Source organism: Amphiura filiformis, chromosome 19 (genome assembly GCF_039555335.1).
Source record: "Amphiura filiformis chromosome 19, Afil_fr2py, whole genome shotgun sequence".
Taxonomy (NCBI): domain Eukaryota; kingdom Metazoa; phylum Echinodermata; class Ophiuroidea; order Amphilepidida; family Amphiuridae; genus Amphiura; species Amphiura filiformis.
The window spans coordinates 20,813,107-20,836,581 of NC_092646.1; the positions used below are offsets into that span (position 1 = coordinate 20,813,107).

The window sequence follows — 23,475 nt, forward strand, 5'->3', positions numbered from 1 at the left end:
AAAAAGAGGATGCTAGGATCACGAAATCCTCCTTTAACAAGTGGTTATTAGTTCATTTTAATTAATAACATTTAGGCCTTTTAGACATTTAGGTATTCATGTGTAAATGTCAGGTCATGTTACCATAGGCATGTAAACAGTGTCCGAAATAAGGAAAATATGGAGGTTGTCCCGAGGACAACTAAAACATAAATTCTGCTTGTCCTCAAAACATTTTGGTTGTCCCCAAAATGTGTCATATTTAAGAGGTAAAATATAGTGGTTGTCCAGAGGATAAGTACATATCTCAATATGGTTGTCCCCAGTGATTTTTGGACAAGAGGACAAGAGGATAAGTGCTTATTTCGAACACTGCATGTAAAGCTGAATTTATACTCGATCGCCAAGCGATTGCGATTAAAACGCTTTTGAAAAGCGATGTGCAATCGCCAAATTTTGCGATGTATCGCTCGTCGCTTTTGCATTTATACTTATCACGACGATAGCGATTGCAGACAATAATTAAAGTATTCAAAATGCCACAAAATACATTTTTCAAACATCAGTTGCTGTCAATAATTATTGTTTTGAATTAATTCATCACCAAAAGTTAATAATCGAGAAAGATAAATTAATTAGCAAAATAATAAATCCTGTTGGTTGGTTGTATATGATTGGTTGACGCATTCACGTGTCAAGCGATATCGCTCGGAAGTTGAGATTTCTTCAACTTGAATCGATTAATCAGCTCGACGCTCTGGAAATGTAAGTAAACACTGAGCATGCGCGAGAATTGCTTTCCTGCAAAAGCGATCAAGTATAAATTCAGCTTAAAGGTTAAGAAAATGTTTCTAAAACATGTCATTTGAAATGCACTACATTTTAAGGCCAAGTAAAATAAAAAACATGTTTCACGTCCGGATTTTTGAAAAAAAGGAGGAGGAGGGGGCTTTTTATTTTTTATCGCAAAATCGGTGTAAATACCCACACCGTAATTAAAGCTGTTTTAGCGTACACAATAATGCCTGGAAAAAGCAGGAGGCCTCTTTTTATTTGTTGTTTTGAGAGGTAGGCCCCTCTAATTATCACAAAACCATCCAAAAGTGTTTCTTGTATACATATAAAGGCTATAGAAAGCATCTCTACTTCCTAGACATATTTTTTGAAAAGTTATAACTGAATTTCAAAAATAATTGAAGAAACCTCAAAAAAGGAAGCGGGAGGGGATGTGTAACATGTTTCTTTTTTTATTTGGCCTAAAACAACAACATTAAAAAAACCATTATATTGTATATTATTTTTAGTGTTGGCCGATACCGATCTGTGAATCGGAGATCGGTGTCGATATGGACTGCATCGGCCTTGAATCTGAATCGGCAGATGAGCTATCAGCTGCCGATCTAGCTTACCGATCTCTGAACTTGACAGTAATAAAAGTACACAACAATTCTTTAAGCTTACCATTACTTTCTTATGTAACATTACTACTATTTAATGCCAATATATTTCCAAAAAACGTTGTTACCACCGCAAGAATCATGTCGTTTCATACTGTATTTTATGTATGTATCCACCCTTTGATAGACCGAATTAAAATGTAAACAAACAATCAAGGTCAAATTTATTCAACAGTGAAAGCATGCAGCGATGATGTAATGACGTGTGCAGGGACTCCCCAAAAGCAGTTCATAAGTGGTTCGCCTCTACATTCCATTGTCCATTGTATAATAAAACCACAAAATATTATCCACTCAGTGACAACACTCCCGACTGTACAGTGCGTCCCTGGGAAAAATTTGTAAACACTTTAACAGTCGACACGTGAAGTCCCTGCGCCCTTCAATGTCGGGTTTCCCAAGGTGAATTTGAAGGCATGTTATTTTTAGAATCGCGCACATTCTCGCTATTCCTCCTCACACGGACGATTTCATCTCTTAATCTCCGAACACGTGAATTCTTTCTGTAAACAACTCTGCACAACCAATCAGGATGGGAATTCTGATGCATAAATTATTATAATATCGATGGAGCTGATTTAGCTGCAGGGTCATCGAATCAATTCGCGCAGTGATTCGCCTAACTTATAAACACGCAAATCAAAGTTGATTCATGGAGAAGAAAGAAGAATAAAACAATCAAGAGAAATGGATTAATGATTAAACTTCCGACAATCGGAGGCACTGAGTGAGTAACGCTGGGACTGTATATTTGATTTGATCAGCATCAGTAAAAAAATGTTGTTAGAAATTCAATTAACAATTCATTTAATCGTGAATGAATGTACTATCTTAATATTCTGAATTCAAACAAAGTAAAATAAATATTGAAGTTTGAACACATTAAAAAATGAAAATGAAAATAAAGATAACACGCTTCTGTATAGAATGTTTTGTTTACAATAACCACAACATTTTATCATGACCCAATTCCCAGGTCAACTACGGTCCAAGTTGTGTCCCCTTTTGTTTATGATTCGCTGTCTTCTGTGTAGAGTGTTTGTTTACAATCGTGACCCAATTCTCAGGTTAATTACGGTCCAAGTTGTGCCCCCTTTTTCTCTCGCCTGATAAGGCAGGAGACTATATAATCACTTTTCCGTGCAGATGTGTGTATGTGTGTATGTGTGTGTGTATGTGACAAATTGGTTAAAGTTTTGGTTAAAGTTTGCTGTCCGCCTATTTTCTCGGAGACTATGAGTCACACGTTCCTCAAACTTGGTGGGTGGGTGCATCTTGACCCGAGACAGAACCGGTTTGTATTGGTTAGTGGGTCAAGGTCACTGAGGTCATCTAGGGGTCATCTGAGGTCAAATTAGTAAAAACTGTTATATGTCCATGACACTTGGTGGGTCCATTCAACATTTAAAGCCCAATTTTTGGAAGGTCATTTCGAGGTCACCAGAGGTCATCTGAGGTCAAATTAGTAAAAACTGTCGTATGGGCATGAAACTTGGTGGGTACAGTCAACATTTAAAGCCAAATTTTTGGAAGGTCATTTCGAGGTCACCAGGGGTCATCTGAGGTCAAATTAGTAATAAGTGTTGGATGGGCATGAAAATTGGTGGGTACAGTCAACATTTAAAGCCACATTTTTGGAAGGTCATTTCAAGGTCACCAGGGGTCATCTGAGGTCAAATTAGTAAAAACTGTTGGATGGGCATGACACTTGGTGGGTACAGTCAACTTTTAAAGCCAAATTTTTGGAAGGTCATTTCGAGGTCACCAGGGGTCATTTGAGGTCAAAGTAGTAAAAACAATCGTATGGGCATGAAACTTGGTGGGTACAGTCAACATTTTAAGCCAAATTTTTGGAAGGTCATTTTGAGGTCACCAGGGTCATTTGAGGTCAAATTAGTAAAAACAGTCGTATGGGCATGAAACTTGGTGGGTACAGTGAACATTTTAAGCCTAATTTTTGGAAGGTCATTTCCAGGTCACCAGGGGTCATCTGAGGTCAAATTAGTAAAAACTGTTGCATGGGCATGACACTTGGTGGGTACAGTCACCATCAGCCAGATAATCGTGCCCAGCCGATAACCGCCAAATTCATTTACCTCTACCAAAAGTAATTGAAAAAGCAGGTGGTCGCAAAAGCAGGCGAGACTCGTGGTTCGAGAACCGCCTTGTGTTTATGATTTGCCGCTGTCTGCACTCATGTCGCGTGTTTGGGCGGTCGGTGCCAAAGTTGAGCTCATGATTGCGACCGGACCACGTGCTCATCCTGCTTCGACCGCATCCAACAAGTTCATGCACATGCGCAACAGCTAGCTTGACGGAAAAAAAAGCATGATGCACGCTACTTCGCATTTAAAAGAAATATAAATTCACACAGAAAATCAACAGACACGGAAAGTTTTTGGAATTAATTTTTTATTGGAAAACGCAAATGTCAAGCTTTCAACTGGATTATTTTGAGATGGGTTTCTGGAAATAGACAGAATGTTACGCTTTATCTACCAGCTTCAGATGGAACCGCTTTTAAAGCATGATGATGAGGCAAGAATGTAAGCTTTTTTTTTTTAAATACGTGGTGATCTAAACTTGTCGGCAAAACAACTTAATAATCCGCTTTGAAAATTAGTCATGTTTATTTTAGGCACGGGATCGCCACGCATTCGGTATTTTCACACGTGTTTTCACGGTTTTGGTTGGAATTTGTGACATCACGGAAATCACGTTTTTTGTCAAATGACCTCACGGATTTTGCCTTAAAAAATCACGGGTTTTACCGGGGTCTAGACTTGGGGTGTAAAATGGTATTTTATTTGGGTTGATATTGACATGAAAAACCTCTAAAAACGGTCATCATATTACATAGTTACAGGTTTGGGGAATTAAGCTTTGACCGTTAACATTACTGGGGCCCGACTTGAATGAACTTGTACTGGTTGTAGAATAACATTTAAGGAATCTGAATCGATCGGATCGCCCGATCTGCTAATTTTCAGATCGGAGATCGGCAGATCCGATCTTGGGTTGGATCGGCCAACACTAATTATTTTGGCAACAGAAGTTTTGCAGCAAGTGCTCAATGTTTTTGATCGTCATTACAACGTGTTTAAAGTTTATAACCAACATTTAAATGTGTAAAACATTTTGTGTTAACTGGGTAGACCTACATGTACTACGTGCACTGCATAGACTATGGCTCCGATAAATTAATTTTTTTAATTGCCCAATCGGGCAAGCTTAGGTCAACTTTTGCTTGCCCGATTATGCCCGAATATTTGTGAAATAAAACCGTCAACAAGTTGCAGTATTGTAATATTGTAATATAGCTAAAATTGGCTAAAAACATTACAGGGGCAGCCCTCGAATTAAGGATCTGAAGGGGCACAGCAACCTTTTTAGGGCAAGTTGATAATTGCCTTGGATTTTCATGTATGTACATGATCCACCAGTGGAGCTTCTGCGACCCCTACGCAGAACTTCCGTTAGTGGATTAACTGCGCACGGTGGACGCAGGGAATTCACAGTCGGATTTTCGGCGCGACGCGCTGAAACTCCCCTCTGTATATAGGCGCCGGTGGAGTATTTCTGCGCCGCGTCGCAGGGAATCCACTGACGGATTTTCGGCGCACGTGCAGAAACTCCCCTCCGTATATAGCGCCGGTGGAGTATTTCTGCGCATGGTCGCAGGGAATCCACTGACGGATTTTTTCGGCGCCGCGTGCGCTGAAACTCCTTCCGTATATAGGCGCCCGGTGGAGTATTTCTGCGCCGATGCAGGGAATCCACTGACGGATTTTCGCTCACGTTTTTCTTGAATTCTTAATATGATTTAATATTTGCCTACCCTAGAATGTTTAATAAGTGATAAAACATATATAGGCCCTAAAATAATATTTTTACTTTCTACCATTTAATAATGTTAAATCATAACAATTCATGAGATGATTAAATCGTGCTGAAAATCCGTCAGTGGATTCTCTGCACATCGTCGCAGAATTACTCCACCGAGCTATATACGGAGGGGAGTTTCTATGACGCATACCGAAAAGTCCGATCAGGATTCCCTGCGAATTACGCGCAGAAATACTCCATCGTTCTGACTCTAAAATATATATTTTTTTTTTTAAACAAGGTTTTTAAAATGAACTGACTCTAAACATATAGGCCCTAAATAATATTTCATACTTTCTACCATTTAATAATATTAAATCATAACAATTCATTTCATGAGATGATTAAAAAGCGTGCTTGAAAATCCGTCAGTGGATTCCCTGCGACCGTCGCAGAATTACTCCACCTGAACTATATACGGAGGGGAGTTTCAGAGCATGTCGCCCGAAAATCCGTCAGTGGATTCCCTGCGCCCATGCGCAGAATTACTCCACCGAACTATATACGGAGGGATTTTCAGTTAACGTCGCAGAAAATCCGTCAGTGGATTCCCTGCGACCGTCGCAGAATTACTCCACCGGAGCTCTATCATACGGAAGGGAGTTTCTGCGCATGTTTTTTAAACATGAAACTTGATGCGCAGAACTGACTCTAAACATATAGGCCCTAAAATAATATTTTTACTTTCTACCATTTAATAATGTTTAATAGATTAAAGTTAATGATTAAAACGCGTACCAAAATCCGTCAGTGGATTCCCTGCGACCGTCGCGCAGAATTACTCCACCGTAATTATATACGGAGGGATTTTCAGCGCACGCGCGCCAAAAAATCCGTCAGTGGATTCCCTGCGACCGTCGCGCAGAATTACTCCACCGTAACTATATACGGAGGGGATTTTCAGTGCACGTGCGCAGAAAATCCGACTGTGGATTCCTTGCGTCCACCGTGCGCAGATAATCCACTATCGGAAGTTCTGCGTAGGGGTCGCAGAAGCTCCACTGGTGGATAGCTTACATAACTCGGATTTTCACTGAAAAGGCAAGGCAGCACGGCAATTTGTAATATTTCAAAAGGGCATCACGGCAACTGTTGAACATTTGAGAAGGGCACCAAGGCAATTTTTCAAAAGCGAATAGATGAATTGCTGTCAGCTGAATTTGACACCAAAGTAAAATTTGACTCTCAACTTTACACTAAAACTAACCTGATTGCTCAAAAAACCTGCTTAAATAATACAAATCAGTCAAAAATCAACAGTTTAATTTACTTAAATTTTGCGATCTCTAGTTCTGAGCTGCAAAACTGACTTGAAACAGCGGTGAAACAGCTGTAACTTTGGTAATAATATTGATCAAATTCGCCGGGATAAATGTGACGTGTCATGTCAAAAGGAGACACTTTTGGGCAGGATCATAAATGGAGAAATAGCCAAAAATCTGCCCCGGGGTGATTTCATACGGAAGGGAGTTTCTGCGCATGGTTTTTAAACATGAAACTTGATGCGCAGAACTGACTCTAAACATATAGGCCCTAAAATAATATTTTTACTTTCTACCATTTAATAATGTTTAATAGATTAAAGTTAATGATTAAAACGCGTGCCGAAAAATCCGTCAGTGGATTCCCTGCGACCGTGCGCAGAATTACTCCACCGTAATTATATACGGAGGGATTTTCAGCGCGCGCGCCGAAAATCCGTCAGTGGATTCCCTGCGACATCGTGCGCAGAATTACTCCACCGTAACTATATACGGAGGGGATTTTCAGTGCACGTGCGCAGAAAAATCCGACTGTGGATTCCTTGCGCCCACCGTGCGCAGATAATCCACTATCGGAAGTTATGCGTAGGGGTCGCAGAAGCTCCACTGGTGGATAGCTTACATAACTCGGATTTTCACTGAAAAGGCAAGGCAGCACGGCAATTTGTAATATTTCAAAAGGGCATCACGGCAACTGTTGAACATTTGAGAAGGGCACCAAGGCAATTTTTCAAAAGCGAATAGATGAATTGCTGTCAGCTGAATTTGACACCAAAGTAAAATTTGACTCTCAACTTTACACTAAAACTAACCTGATTGCTCAAAAAACCTGCTTAAATAATACAAATCAGTCAAAATCAACAGTTTAATTTACTTAAATTTTGCGATCCCTAGTTCTGAGCTGCAAAACTGACTTGAAACAGCGGTGAAACAGCTGTAACTTTGGTAATAATATTGATCAAATTCGCCGGGATAAATGTGACGTGTCATGTCAAAAGGAGACACTTTTGGGCAGGATCATAAATGGAGAAATAGCCAAAAATCTGCCCCGGGGTGATTTTTCTACAATTTGGGTTTGTTGCAAATTTGTGATGTTATTAATGTTTAAAATATTGTCGGATAGTTTCAGACCGGAATATAACTGGCATCTTGTATTTTTTGAGATATTTTTCAAGGTAATTCCAACTCTCAACATTGTCAATAATATTTTTAAAGGCTGATATCTCAATTTCCAATTTTATAATACCATAACTTACGAACTCAACTCAATATCGCTACTTAGGAATGTCGGATTTCTTCGGGAAAACGCGTTGTAGAGCAAAATATCTCTATATTTAACATATGTAAAAATCTCAAAATTGATAACCTGCCCAAAAGTGTCTCCTTTTGACATGACACATCACAAATATTGATCAAATTCGCTGGGATAAAAACTATTTCGTGCAAAACATATCTAGAGATGGGTTCACATGTACAAGATAAGACGATACCGGAAGGGTATCCCCATCGGTTTGCAATGGGAAGTCAATGTTTGCTAATCGAGAGATCAATTGATTTGCCCAGCACTCTGATTTTGTTCACCACACGAGGAAGCTTACATGTAGTTAATATTAAACAGCATTTCTGATTGGTCGATAGTAAGCTGAAGGTATTTCTCCGACCAATCGAGAAAATGAAGTCAGATTTCTAGCAACCAGATAATGTATAAAAGCCGATGTGATATTGGCTGAATATGTAAGCTTACGTAGGGGTACATGTAATGAATATTAATTCACAACAAACTATTGATTGATAGCTGGGTTATGATGCTCAAAATAGCGATCGTGTTCAAGATTTTCGATTTTAATTTTCCACAATTTTTCGGGGTTTTAACCAGTACTTGTTAATGATTTTATAATGTAGGGGCAGGGCTGGCTGGCTAGGGCACCCACGGCAACTTCATTTAAGGGCACGGCAAGTGACTGCCGTCGGTAAAGGACATATTTTGAGGGCATTACGGCAATGGGGGTGGGCACCCACGGCAATATGCCGTCGTTGCCGTGGGTTAATTCGAGGGGTACCCGGTACCGCCGTGGCGTGGTCTAAATATATACTGTACAGCCGACACTCGTAGTGATTTTATGATGCTGTGTTGACGGATTTGTGCGACTCGTGCCTGGTTCGACAATATTATAAACAATGTTTAACATGTAGATTATACATGTATTGTACCATCAGTTATGTCGTTTAACACTTCCTATGACAAAGTGATTCAGAAGTGAATCACTTGGGTCACTTGTTTGCATGGACAAGTTGGACAACGGAAGTAACCGTATAGTCTCCTTCGCAGACAGTTTGGTGTCTGTGTGGCAGGAGCAGAACCAAACTAGCTGGTGAGGAGACTATACCAATCGGCATTAGCATGTAGATAAATAAATACGAGTGTGTGGCGAGAGAAACTGTGCTAAAAACGTAACTTGAAAATAGCTATTTTGTTGGAATGCAGAACGGTTTTTGACATCGATTGTACACCCAAACTTCTGTGTTATACAAGCAACAATTTGGAGTGTGTTATATCCAAGTGAGTACAAGTGCAACTCAAAAGTGACATAACTGTTGCCATATTAAGCTTTACCGTGGTAACCCATTCAGTCCCAAATACAGAGTAATGTCAGCAAGTAAATTTTGTATTGGGACTGATTATTCGGTCTACTAGGCGCAGTGGATGTAGATGTTCTTGTTGGCTTTTTATGTCCATGAATGTGCCTTGTACCGGGACCAGCATTGAGATATTTGTCGATGGCAGCGTCAGCCATTTCTTGAGTATATTGTTTTACAGATGGTGTGTTGATGCTTACCAACATATGGTTCCGTAGGCACTCTTGCGACATGTGGCATCTTTGAGAAGTTTTGACTCAGTTCAGGGCACTAAACCCACGCTCGACACAAGCCGTGCTGACACTAATTGTCATCATGATTTTGATGAGTGCACAAATGTTAGCTAAGTTAGGGGCTCATCAGGCGAATAATCTCTTTGTAAGCTGTAAGAACATCTGCACCTGTTCGCGCTTTCCGTGTGCTTAGCAAGGGTGAAAATAAGTTGGAGACGGGAGCCGTTTAGCCCCCAGAAACCCTGAAATGGCCCCTGGTTCCATCTAAATTTAAGCTGACCAAAGGGACACTTTTCTTCAGATACTGGCCCCTGGTCACTACACCCAAAAATAAAATTCTATAGCCATTAATGCATGATGAACTTATCCAGAACAAATATTGGCCCCCTGTTGATTAGAAGTGTACCAGGGGCCATTTTGTGTAAAAAGGAGCCCCTGGTTCATCATTTCTTATTTTCACCCTTGGTGCTTAGTCTACTTTTCAGTGACACCCACCCATTCTTTATGCCACTAATTTCAGATTCTGATAGACATGTCTCAAAATGTGTCACAAGTGTATTGATGTCTTCCTTTCCATAGGCGGTCAACTCCTCCCGTTTGGAGGGCCATTCTCAAAAGTCAAAAGCCGAGAAGCAGCTAAGCGGGGGGGTTCTTGAAAGCAGCGCAGAATCTCTCGTCAATGTATTCCACTGTTGAGTCAATTATACTACACTTGCAGTTGGTAATGTCGGGTGGTTCTGCAGCTTCATCTTGATCATTCATATCAGCAGTGTCATGCGCTTCACTGCATGTTCTGGATGCAGTAGTTGGTTTTCTCAATTGTACATGTCCACTCCCATGCTTGAACTTGCGAGTAACTGGATCATAATTTTTAACAAATTATGTAGTTTCTTTAGACCCAGACTCCAGTTTTAATTGTGTTAGTATAAGTGCCGCATCATCACACTCATGAACAACATCCATCACTAGAAGGTCGTCAGCTTGCAAACGCTTTGAAAGTGTGCTAACGATTTCCATAAAATCCAATAAGAAGTACATATACTTCTGATAAATTTAGGATCTTTCAGTTTATGGAGTAGGCCTGTTGCAGTTGCCGATAGATGCTGTTTTGAAGCTGCAATGTCCAATTGTTACGCGTAAATTACGTTCTATTTCATCCAGAGCTTTAAAATGACTGGCTAACCAACGGACTTGTTTAACTCCGCTGTAGTACGGTGCATGTTCCTCTTGTTAAGCCCTCTCCCTGGACCAAAACAAGCATATTTAAAGCACTGTACTTTAAATATGCTTTCTAAACAACATTGCAATGTGCGACATTTGGAACGACGATAAAGTACCTTTAAAGTACAAATAAAGCACAATGACCAGAAAAGTACATTTAAAGTATACTGAAAAAAGCACATTTAAAGTACTGTACTTTAATTGTACTTTATACCAAACAAGCATATTTAAAGTACTGTGCTTTAATTATACTTTACTAGGCGGTTACCCATTTTTGGCGGTTCTCGGCTGGGTGCGATTACCTGGCTGATGGTGACTGTACCCACCAAGTTTCATGCCCATATGACAGTTTTTACTAATTTGACCTCAGATGACCCTGATGACCCCAAAATGACCTTCCAAAAATTTGGCTCTAAATGTTGACTGTCCCCACCAAGTTTCATGCCCATACAGCAGTTTTTACTAATTTGACCTCAGATGACCCGTGGGTGACCTCGGATGACCCCAAAATGACCTTCCAAAAAATTGGCTCTCAATGTTGTCTGTACCCATCAAGTTTCATGCCCATACAACAGTTTTTACTAATTTGACCTCAAATGACCTGTGGGTGACCTTGGATGACCCCAAAATGACCTTTCATAATTTTGGCTCTAAATGTTGTCTGTACCCACCAAGTTTCATGCCCGTATGACAGTTTTAAGTAATTTGACCTCAGATGACCCCTGGGTGACCTTGGTGACCCCTAAATGACCCCAAAATGACCTTTCATAATTTTGGCTCTAAATGTTGTCTGTACCCACCAAGTTTCATGCCCGTATGACAGTTTTAAGTAATTTGACCTCAGATGACCCCTGGGTGACCTTGGTGACCCCTAAATGACCGTCCAAAATTTTGGCTCTAAATGTTGACTGTACCTACCAAGTATCATGCCCATACGACAGTTTTTAGTAATTTGACCTCAGTTGACCCCTGGGAGGGGGCCCCGGGGTCAGATGACTTAACAAACATAAACTTCTTCTTGCCAGGACAGAACTACACCCACCCACCGAGTTTGGGCCCCGTACGACGTACTACAGCCTCACACAACAGTTTTTAGTAATTTGACCTCAAATGACCCCTGGGAGGGGACCCCGGGTCAGATGACTTAACAAACATAAACTTCTTCTTGCCAGGACAGAACAGCACCCACCCACCGAGTTTGGGCCCCGTAAGCCCTACGACGGCCTCACATTAGCAGTCACAGACAGACAAACAGACAGACAGAGAGACAGAGAATAGCGTATTATTATATAGACTAGGCGGTACCCGTATTTCGCGGTTCTCGGCTGTCATGGTTATTGGCTTTTGCAGATCTTAAAATTAGGGTATGTCCTTTGGCTGGGATCACTGTCCTCACAGATGAGCTCAATTGCAGCTTTTTGCAATTTGACCTGACTTTCGCTCTCAAATCTGAGCTTCCTTTGCCAAAGTTACACCCACCCACCAAGTTTCATGAGCAATTTGAAATTTTTGTTTTTTGACCTATGACCTCTGAACTGTAGGTCTGACAAAAAGGTCGCCGTGGAAACTTTTGTTTGTTAGTCCAAGGTCCACCCACCCACCAAGTTTGAGCTCTATAGGGGCAATTTGAAGTTTTTACCTATCTTGACCTATGACCTCTTAACCGTAGGTCTGTCGAAAAGGTCACCGTGGAAACTTTTGTTTGTTAGTCCAAGGTCCACCCACCCACCACATTTGAGCTCCATAGGGGCAATTTGAAATTTTTACCTTTTTGACCTATGACCTCTTCACCGTGGGTCTAAAGAAAAGGTCACCGTGGAAACTTTTGCTCGTTAGTCCAAGGTCCACCCACCCACCAAGTTTGAGCTCTATAGGGGCAATTTGAAGTTTTTACCTATCTTGACCTATGACCTCTTAACCGTAGGTCTGTCGAAAAGGTCACTGTGGAAACTTTTATTTGTTAGTGCAAGGTCCACCCACCCACCAAGTTTGAGCTTCATAGGAGCAATTTGAAATTTTTACATTTTTTGACCTATGACCTCTTAACTGTAGGTCTGACGAAAAGGTCACCGTGGAAACTTTTATTTGTTTGTCCAAGGTCAACACCCCCACCAAGTTTGAGCTCCATAGGGGCAATTTGAAATCTCTACCTTTTTTGACCTATAACCTCTTAACCGTGGGTCTGAGGAAAAAGGTCACCGTGGAAACTTTTGTTTGAGAGTCCAAGGTCAACACATTGGCATGGCTAGATTTGCCATTTAAAGTGTTTGAAATTAGACTTCAATTGAACTTGACCCCGGCCTTGACCTTTGACCTTAAAAAATATAAACTCGTTCTTCCTCATACCAAGCTGCACCCACCCACCAAGTTTGAGGAACGTGCGACCCCTAGTCTCCGAGAAAATAGGCGGACAGACAGACACACAGACAGACAGATAGACAGATAGACGATGCGTATTATTATATAGATACCAAAACAAGTATATTTAAAGCACTGTGCTTATATGCTTTCTAAACAACATTCCAATGTGCGACATTTGGAACGACGATAAAGTACCTTTAAAGTACAAATAAAGCACAATGACCAGAAAAGTACATTTAAAGCATACTGATGAGCACATTTAAAGTACTGTACTTTAATTGTACTTTATACTAAACAAGCATATGTTGTGCTTTAATTATACTTTATACCAAAACAAGTATATTTAAAGCACTGTGCTTTAAATATGCTTTCTAAACAACATTTCAATGTGCGACATTTGGAACGACAATAAAGTACCTTTAAAGTACAAATAAAGCACAATGACTAGAAAAGTACATTTAAAGCATACTGAACAAAGCATATTTAAAGTACTGTGCTTAACGAGGTTCCATACCATACACCAGTAAGCTTATAATTATAAGCTTACCACATATGGAGCTTATCAAAGTATTGGTAACACAAGTATGTTCACATGCAAGCATACATTACCAGTAACTATCTCCTGTAATCAAGCCTGTATTTGTAAGTCCATTAAGTCCTTTGTTTTATATAAATATGAACAGTTTTATACATCCATTGCAATATGCAACATTAGCACAAGATGGCCGTTGGTATTTTTCAAATCTAGAAGAATGTAGTCATGTGACTTGTAAATGTAAACATCACATGACCATGATGACCACATTAAAGTACATTTAAAGTACACTGAAAAGCACATTTTAAGTACTCTTACATTGCTGACAATACCGGGGAAAACCAATCCAGGTAAAGTATACATAAAGTACTGATAAAATATTTAAAGTACACACTGATGTTTAAAATTTGGTTAAGTCCAAAATAAGCACAATTAAAGTATACTCACTGACACTGGGAAAAAACTAAGTCCAAATAAAGTATAGTTAAAGCACAAAAAATTTCCCATATTTATCAAAATATTCATAAAGTATAATTAAAGTCATATAAAGCACATTTAAAGTACCTTTAAAGTACACAGTTTTTCCAGGATATGAAAAATAAGCACATTTAAAGTACACTTTATATGTACTAATTAACAGAAAGTACAGTTAAAGTACTCATAAAGTACAGATAAAGTACATTTCTAATGTGCTTTATTTGGTCCAGGGCTCCGTTGTTTAGGGCTTTGATGGTATATCTTATATGTGCCACGCATGGTGGACTCGATTGTATCCAAAACATCTTGCCCCTTCGCCATATCTAATTCCAAATTGTGGGCTACACAGTGTACTTTCACCATGCGATCTCCCCAAACTTTTTGGCCACACCTTTTTCCTTGCCCATGTTAACAGCAGCCCCATCAAAGTTACAAGCAATTAGCTTAAATTCTTCTTGAATTTCCTCCCTAACTCCGAAAGATTGAAGTCCAGAATCAATTCCTTTTAAAACTCCACTAGCATCATCGGATTTTACATCCACAATGTCCACCATGCGAGTTTTCACAGACCCATCTGTGCAAACATATCTAAGGTACCGTACACGTTTTCTTGTTCAATGACGCCGGCATCGGTTGTACCATCGGTCATAACACATAAAAATTGTGTATCTTTTACTTCTTCCGATATTTCATATCTTGCTGCAGCCGCAATAGAATCCACAAATTGTCTACAACTTTTGTCATTCCTAAAATTGTCACCCATATCGACTCCATTCTTCTCCTGCAAATCACACAACTCAGGAAATTTATTCATAGCAATATCTTGTTTTGCGGTGCCAAAAATATGTGATCATATGACTCAAATGTCACAGATACATTATCTCTGGGTACATATCTGAGCCCACAAGCAAGTTTGAGCTAATCAAACCATTAATGGAGGAATGGGCGGCATCCGCAGTTAGGCGAGCCGAAAGGGGAGGGCAAGCAATTTTTGGCAAGCCGAGGGGGGGAAGTGATTTTTGGCACACATTCTTGGGGTGCCTTTTCAATAAAACGCTCTAAAAAGGCTTAGGAAAACCGTACGGAAACGCTTAAATATGCAAGTTTTCCTGCTCACTGTGCTACCAACATGTGTATGGCTCAAAATAAGCTAAGGTGTCATAAAAGTGTAACACACAATTATTTTTCCAGCTCTTTTCTTTTGGTCTCCAACCAGGTTTAAATTATAGTATGCACATCGTTCATAATACACTAAAAGAAAGATAAGTTATAGACCATTTACTTCACAAATTTAATTTTCTAGCCCTTGCGTACGTTATATTTGACAGACACAATTTTGATGATTTTCTGCAATCAAATAAAAATTTATAAAGTATTACATAAGGTATTTTGTGGTTATTTAGGTGTAGGACCTACAGCAACTGATTGTGGAAAAAAATGTGTCAAAATATTACAATAAGGAGGATAAATTGTTATAAATAAAATATGTGTGTCTGTCAAGCCATAACATACGCAAGATGTCTGTCAAATGTAACATACAGAATAATAATTTGGCAAAAACAGTAGTTCAAGATGGGAAATTGAATAAAGATCACATGCAGTTTATAAATCACATGTTTTAAAACACTTTTATAAACTCTAAACTATCATCATAATGTGAACATCAAGTGATTTTTAATTTTTTAAACGTATTATGTATGTTACTTTTGACAGACACATACAAATCTAGCGTATGTTACTTATGTACAAATGTTTGACAGACAACACTTAACAATGGATTGTGTCATCAAAAAGCTTCTCCTCACAAAGTGATAGTGCCACAAAGCTAGGTGGAGCTAAATGCTATGTCATGTAGCATAATTAGCTGTATCACCCTAGTTTAGCAGGAATTACAGCACCGTCTTGCGTATGTTACTATTTGACAGACATTTCAAGAAAAATTTTAAAATTGTTATATGTTCAAAAAAGATGGCAGCCACTTACAAATTGATTATAATATGGAGAAATGAAGTTATTTACAATAGATTTACCCTTTAGTTTATGCTTCAAGTCTTTGTTTATAAAAAACTGAGGGACTTCAAAATCAATCAAAAGTTTGACAGACAATAGTAACATACATAAAGGCAAACTTTTAAATCCTTTTTTGATCTGTTAACTTATAATTCATAATGCCTCTTTCTGTTTTTTTTGATTGGTTTACTGCACCATTTTGGAAAACAGGTCACATGAATTTCTATAAGGATCCATAAAAAAAATTACAAGCTGTTGAAAAAAGGCGTCTCTTGGATACTGGAATTTCAGTGACCCAAGACAAGTGGTTTGTTATTTATGATCAGAAATAAGGTACCGCTAGGATGTACCTCATTTCCTATCATATATACTGAACCGCTTGTCTTGAGTCACTGAAATTTCAGTGTAGTAATTGGATTCCTTGCCCCAATAATATACATAACTTTTGTTACCAGTGTGTAATTATTTTGTGAGAAAAATGCAAAAATAGTCACAAATTTACCACATGGGTGTAGTACCCCCTTAAGGTTTGCATATTGGGATCCAAAAAATTTGGCATGTGCAAGGGGGGGGGGGTGGGCTCTTATTGGAACGAATACGGTAGTACATCCAATACACATGTACCGGTACATAATAACATAAACTTATCACATTGTCCATGTGAAGCTTTTGCATCAAACAAATGCAGCTTCAAGCTGTAGGTTTGCTTTCAGTTTGTGAAACCCACTGTATGCATGGGGCGGTGAAAAATAAATGTACAGACAACATTCCAGCAATACATATCAGTAGTTTGTTTACATTGTGTGTTCTTTTTACTGATAACAACAGTCACTAGTACATTGTAGAGTAGACTTATCTTAAGTACATTACTTTGGTTTAATTTCAGTGACCAGTCTATATTGGCTATCTGTTGCATGTGAATTGATCCCATCAGCGTTTTGTCTGCATGTGTGATGACCACTATGATCATGTGAAGGCTTTTATGACTGGAGCTACGTCAGCTGTTCAGAAAGGAAACTGTTGCATATTTGTATCACATATTATGTCTTATGGTGACATCTTAATGTAATGTTAATTTACCGGGTACTTCAAGGTTGACTGAGTCACTGACAAGATAGGTAAGTACTCTTTAACATCGCCATATTTTATTATTATGACAGTGATAAACATTTCCATTCTCATGTCAGGAAGCTGTTTGCATTAAAGGATGTCTCCGGCAATCACAACATTATGCCTTGTAATGTTAGAAAATTAATTATAAAGCATGAATCAAGTGGTTTTATCTTAAACAAACTCATATTGACCGTAAAAATGAATTAAAACAGTCGTCTCTCAACACATGATATTCAAAATTCCCGGGCGCAGAGATTGTCGAGCGCAATGACGTCACAGTAATAAAATGAAGGCTGACAACAAGTGAGAACAATTAGTAACCATGACGTCATTGCACTGGATAATTTCGACGTGGGGATTTTGAATATCGCGTGTTGAGAGCCGGATGCTTTTAATCATTTTTATGGTCAATATGAGTTTGTTTTAAGGTGGTATTGGATGCATTTTTTGAGCATGTTTTAAACAGATTAATTGAGTAGGGTAAAGTACACTGATCAATATGCCTTTTGTTTGGAGCAAATCGGACAAACGGTTTCCATAATACATCAATTTATATTTTCTTTGTATCCTATTGTTTTTGTCAATAATCAATATAGTTAATGAGCTAAAAGAACTGGAAAGGCTCATTAATATGTAATTTTTGCTACCAATATTTTGCTAAAATCAATGCATAAATGTTCAGAAGTTACTTTTATTTTGCATACTTTTGCATAATTAATGAGCTAATTTGCATAAATGCTAATTAATTATGCAAATATGCAAATTTGGGGCGGCTTCACTATATAATACATAAGAACATATTAGAAACACTTTGACCAAGTTTCAGGGCAAAATTATGCAAAATAAAAGTACCCTGAACATTTATGCATGGATTTTAGCAAAATATTATAAAATTATATGTTAATGAGCTTCCAGTCATTTCAGCTCATTAACTTTATTGATTATTGATAAAAACAATAAGATACAAAGAAAATATAAATTGATATATTTTGAAAACCGTATGTCCGAATGACTCCAAACAAAAGGCATATTGATCAGTGTACTTTTGCTCTACTCAATTAATCTGTTTATAATGCCTCCATAACCACCTTAAATAAAACCATGTGCGTACTTATAAGGTATAATGTTGTGATTGCCCGAGTCATCCTTTAAGGAAAAAGCGGTAAAATATTGTGTTTAATCTATGATTGCACATGACAGGTGATCAGTTGCGGCACCAGGAATTTTGTTTGTTTTTTTGGGGGGGGGGCAAAATTGACAAAACTCAAAAGTGAGGGAAAGAAAAGTGTATGGGGGCAAATTCCCCAAGTGAATTTCAGGGGGGGCATAATCGACAAAACTCAAAAGTGGGGGGAACTGGGAGGCAAGAAAAATATTGGGGGGCAAATCCCCCACTTCAGGTGATGAGTGCAGCTAAGTTTGTAGTGCAGGGCAACCGCAAAGCATTCAAAAATTGTATTCATCTATGGCATGGACTGTCTTCAAGGAGAGCTGTTTACAGCATTTACAATAGAGTGTAAGGAGAGAATGGTCAGCTAAGGCGAGCTAAAAATCACTCTTCTATGTATCTATAAGGAGAGTAGTAGAGAGTGATTGCTCTCGCTCTCCTCAAAAGACATTCCCGGCTTTGGTAATTTTAATTACCAAAGCTTAAAAGCATGTTACAGCAAATTCTTTGGTTCACCTTCAAGCTTTAATGTACATTTTTCTTCAAATTTCTAATTTGTTATTGTATACTCAAAATGCTGAAATAATGCTAGTAATAATTATCGGGAAGAGTTTCTGTCCATTTTGAGCTGAAATAACGAGGTAAAGTGGAAAAAACCCTGCTGGTAATTTTGGCTGTTTAACACGCAGTTCTATAGGAGGACATAATATCATAATTCTTGAATTGTGTAAACATTACAAATATGCCAAAAAATCAGGTTTGAACAAAATTTTATAATATAAGATCGTACATTATAGCTTTAAGTTTGGTAGTGACGTCAATGCATTTTCACAGTTGTGTTGCAAGCGTGCCTACATGTACAAACCACCTTTGCTTTGTATTCCTGTGTGTACGCTTTTAACTTTCCGTGAGTGATTGATACTGCAGCCAGCGAAGTTCTCACCTACGTCAAAAATATTTTTATGGGCTACTGGGCTTCCAAATTCCTAAAATTAACTGTGAAAAGCAGCGAAAATTAACACCTCATTTCTCGCTACTACAGTACAATTGTGACACGATTGGGTATATGGAGGCCGAAGGTGGCATTTTTGAAAATTGAGTTACTATAATTATTACGATAGGTGACATGGTATCTATTTTCTTATGTATTTAATTGTTTTTTACTCCATATATATTTTGCCTTTATCTCAGTTTTGAAATTTGCCGCCTTTAGCCTCTATGGACCAGATCGTGTCACATTTGTACTCTGAATAAATTTGTCGATCCCCCAAATTCACTCTGCCCCCCAATGCCCCCGAAAAAAATTCCTGGTGCCGCCACTATTTCTTCTCACACCAAGTCAAGTCGGCTTGTGACATACATGCATGTGCTTGCTTAAATTTGAAATTTGATTATAACAAAATTAAAACAAAATAAACATGCTTTGTAAACTATATTTGACCTGCTCTTTAGTCTTATCTATTGTTTTTATCAACAGTTTATTGAACCTAGGACTTCTGCACAGATTGCACTCGAACTGATAGAGAGCTGTGTGCCAAACACCTGCGTACTTCAATTCTGACTGATTATCTCAGGATTTTGTGTTTTGCGCTTATTGATTCATCATCAGGTATGTATAGACATGGAATCTGGTGTTTTATGTCACTTAATTCTTGACATATCATTGGGAGATTGCCATAAAATAATTGTACCATAATTGGTCATGATGTGTACATGTATGACTATTCCTACATGGTGCTCCACAATCCCTAAATTCAGTGTACCTTCCCTGGCAACACTTACCTGGCACAATTATATTATGACCCTTTTGAGACTGAGCCAGGCACAGTATTACTTTGTACATGTATGTGTGATGCACATGCACTCATTCGCAGGGGAAATACTAGTCTGGTCCTAACCGGCCTGTGCTCCGTCGTCAACCATTTGTCGACAGCCTCTACATGTAAATACATGTGCACCTTTTTCTGATTGGCCTAAACTTCAACCCATAATCAGGTTGATGCGTATGCATATGTGCCTGAACAGTCATGGATACTGAGAATTTGAATTGGGTATGTAGTACATTTTTGTGTACAGGTAAAGGATTTGTTTTTGATCAAAAATTATCATTATTATGAACATATTTTCTGTTCAAGTTTGAAACTAAAATGATTGTCTGGGCTTTGTTTGTTACAATTTCCACTTCCTGGTTCTTAATATCATCCAATTTTAAGTTTAGTCACATTGGAAAACTCTTTTATCTACACAGAAAGCCATTATCCACTGCTATACCAAAGTAGCAGTTTACAAGCCAAGTTTAGTTCCCAATTTCCTATTTAGGGGGAACCTTGGTTTCCAAAATACTATATCCTGTATCTTCTTGAGATACTGTATTGTAATCAAATTGATGTTTTCATGCTCGTTAATCAATTTCCAGATTATTTAGGAAACTAATCTGTATGTTGTGCACATGTAGTCGTGTTCAGACGTACAGTCAAAGAATTATTGAGGATCGGCATGCTCTAGAATTGCGAGTGTGTGTCCACAAGACTCAATTGCAGCCGGGAATACTCGAGGTTTGCAATGTCTGATGACAAAAGCTTTTGAATTGCAACGGCCTACTGGGACCCATCTAGTGGTGCGCCGAATTGAGCCGTATTTAATGAATACAAGGTCATAGGTTATGCTCAGCACGCGAGAATCACAAAATGTATGCTGTTCACACTGCAGTAGCACTCAAGGACCACTCAAGCATCACTCGGGGATATAGTGAAATCCCTTAATTTCTTCGGGATAAATTTGGGAGAAAACTTAGGGATTGAAATCCTTGAGAGGGTTCACATGGCAGATTTTCTTGAGAACTGCATTGATAAGCTCTCCATGTGGACGTACATAATCTCTGCATCTTTCATTGTTCCTGTAAATTAAGCACTGGTAAAATGCACATAATTTGCACGATTTGTCCATAATATTCCCGAAATGCGTGCATCCCCCAAAAAAAAAAAAAAAAAGAAAGTTCAAAATTGCAGTTTTTAAATTTTAAAAATATTTTTTCCCCTTTTTTTTTACAGGACACTATGGACATCAGCTTTGACCATTACCAGTGGTTCTTTGGATCCATGCTTTTTTGCCTAATATTTTATTATTTCATTAGTCCAATACTCAGTCAAATACTTGTGGATGGATACATGGCTATTACTGAGGAAAAAAAGATTATGTGGCATACAATGTAAGTGTTGGTTTGGGTTGTCATGCAACTTTGGGTGATAGACCCTTAAGTTGTATACAGTTTAGATGAAATCAAAACTCGACAGATCATCATCGGCGGTTCCGTCCGGTTTCCATTGTTTAGAACAAAAGCAACCGTGCGAAACCACCTTGAACCGGCGGTGGAGTTTTGATTTCGACCCTTAATAAATGTGTATAACTTATTGGTAGTTATTTTGGTTATTTTGAAGTGGAGTGGGCTTGACAAAGAATTCAAATATCACAGTTACACAGACACAGTTACAGGTCTTGTGGTTCTTCAGTTATGATGCAAAGATGGTCAAACAAAACATCTTCATAAAGAACCACAATACATTGTACATTAAGCAATTTTTGAAAGTGCATGTTTTGCATTCTGTACCCATTCAAATCTTCAAGGTGTAACTTTTCATTTTGAGTTGGAACGACCATGATTATTCTGACACGCCTTATGGGGTTTGAAGTATGAACTTCTAGGCTTGAACCCCGGACAGCCAACATGCGATGTTATAATGGGAGTTGTCACACTTTGTGATTTTAATAAATATGCATTTTAAATGTAATTACAGGAAGTTAAGACACCACATAAGTGAGGTTTCCAATTCAGCAGACCATAGCTTTGACCAAGTTTTAATGCTCTTTGCACCGGCCATAGGCTTCTACATAGAAAGTCCCAAGTTCTGAGATATTTTCTCAAAAACCACTGAACCAATACTAGGCCTGATTGTACTCATTCTAATGCATACCGATTACAAATATGGTCACGAAAATGTAAAATTAAAAATTTTAAAATCACGCATGGAGAAGGTCAAGTTGTCTAGTTTAGGCACAAAAATAATATATCTGGTTGCCCTTTGCGACACAGACCAAAATAATTAGAAATTTTGGGTCGTTCTTTTTTAATCACTTTTTAAGAAAGCTTTTAAATATTGACAGTATCAAAGACATTTTATTATGTTATTCACTAATTTTATTTCTTTAAAATGCATCATTTCTTTAAAAACAAGAAATTCAGTACAAAAATGCACAATGTTTTACAATGTTCTAGCATCTGTCAAAAGCCTTTTCAAAATGGACGAAAAATGGAGGAAGATCCCATGAGGAAAAAAGGATCAACCTACCGACCTTCTAATGTTTTTCTTGGAAGGGCAACCAAACAATTTTTTTGGCCTTATAGAAATGCACACCATATTTTTGATGAAAAGTCTTTGGTCATGTTTGGAACTGCTGGCATATGGGTCGGAGTTGTTGAAATGTAAACAATTAGTCATGTAGCTGACTACACTACAGGATTACTGGCGACAGTGTACCTCTATTGCACTGGTACTTTGCAGCTACTACACTGCTTTTCCCAATCTAGCTTTGACCACGTTTCTACATTGTAGTTGTCTAGTTTATTTTTGATGCGAGTCGTCAGTCACTTGCCAAAAAAGTTTTGAACTGCTGCCATATGGGTCAGAGATGTTGAAATGTAAAGAATTAGTCATTTAATTAATGTAGCTAACTACTTGTTGATGACTATTTTCTCTTCTGTAGGACCATATCCAATGTACATGTAGCAGTGGTTTGCACATTATCTATCTATGTGTTATTAACTGATGAAGCTATATCTAAAGATGTAGCATGGTAAGTAAACACACAACATCACTGATTAAAAAAATAAATGTTGGTGATTTAATTAATGTGCGCTTCACCTAAGCATGACCTAAGTATCAGCACATTTCAACAATCACTTCTGAGTTGACGGACTATAGAAAGAAGGGTCCACTAGCCCTTCCAACGGTTATAAGCCCTGTGTGATTAGAGTACTTTGACATCATGGCAATAACACTAGTATTACAACTTGTCTGATGCATTGACAATTCTCAATTGGAACAATGGCCAAGTTGCAATCGATAGTGAAAGTGACACC

At 38.4% G+C, this 23,475-nt stretch overlaps 2 long non-coding RNA genes across 2 annotated transcripts; both read left to right on the forward strand.

Moving 5' to 3' along the window:
• Nucleotides 1-12,203: 12,203 nt before the first annotated feature.
• Nucleotides 12,204-12,984, forward strand: LOC140140288 (uncharacterized). The gene is made up of 2 exons (XR_011857238.1): nucleotides 12,204-12,611; nucleotides 12,869-12,984. It is a non-coding gene; the product is annotated as an uncharacterized lncRNA (long non-coding RNA).
• A 3,932-nt stretch (nucleotides 12,985-16,916) lies between these two features.
• On the forward strand, nucleotides 16,917-23,190 carry LOC140140289 (uncharacterized). The gene is made up of 4 exons (XR_011857239.1): nucleotides 16,917-17,175; nucleotides 19,816-19,947; nucleotides 21,389-21,546; nucleotides 23,100-23,190. It is a non-coding gene; the product is annotated as an uncharacterized lncRNA (long non-coding RNA).
• Nucleotides 23,191-23,475: the final 285 nt, after the last annotated feature.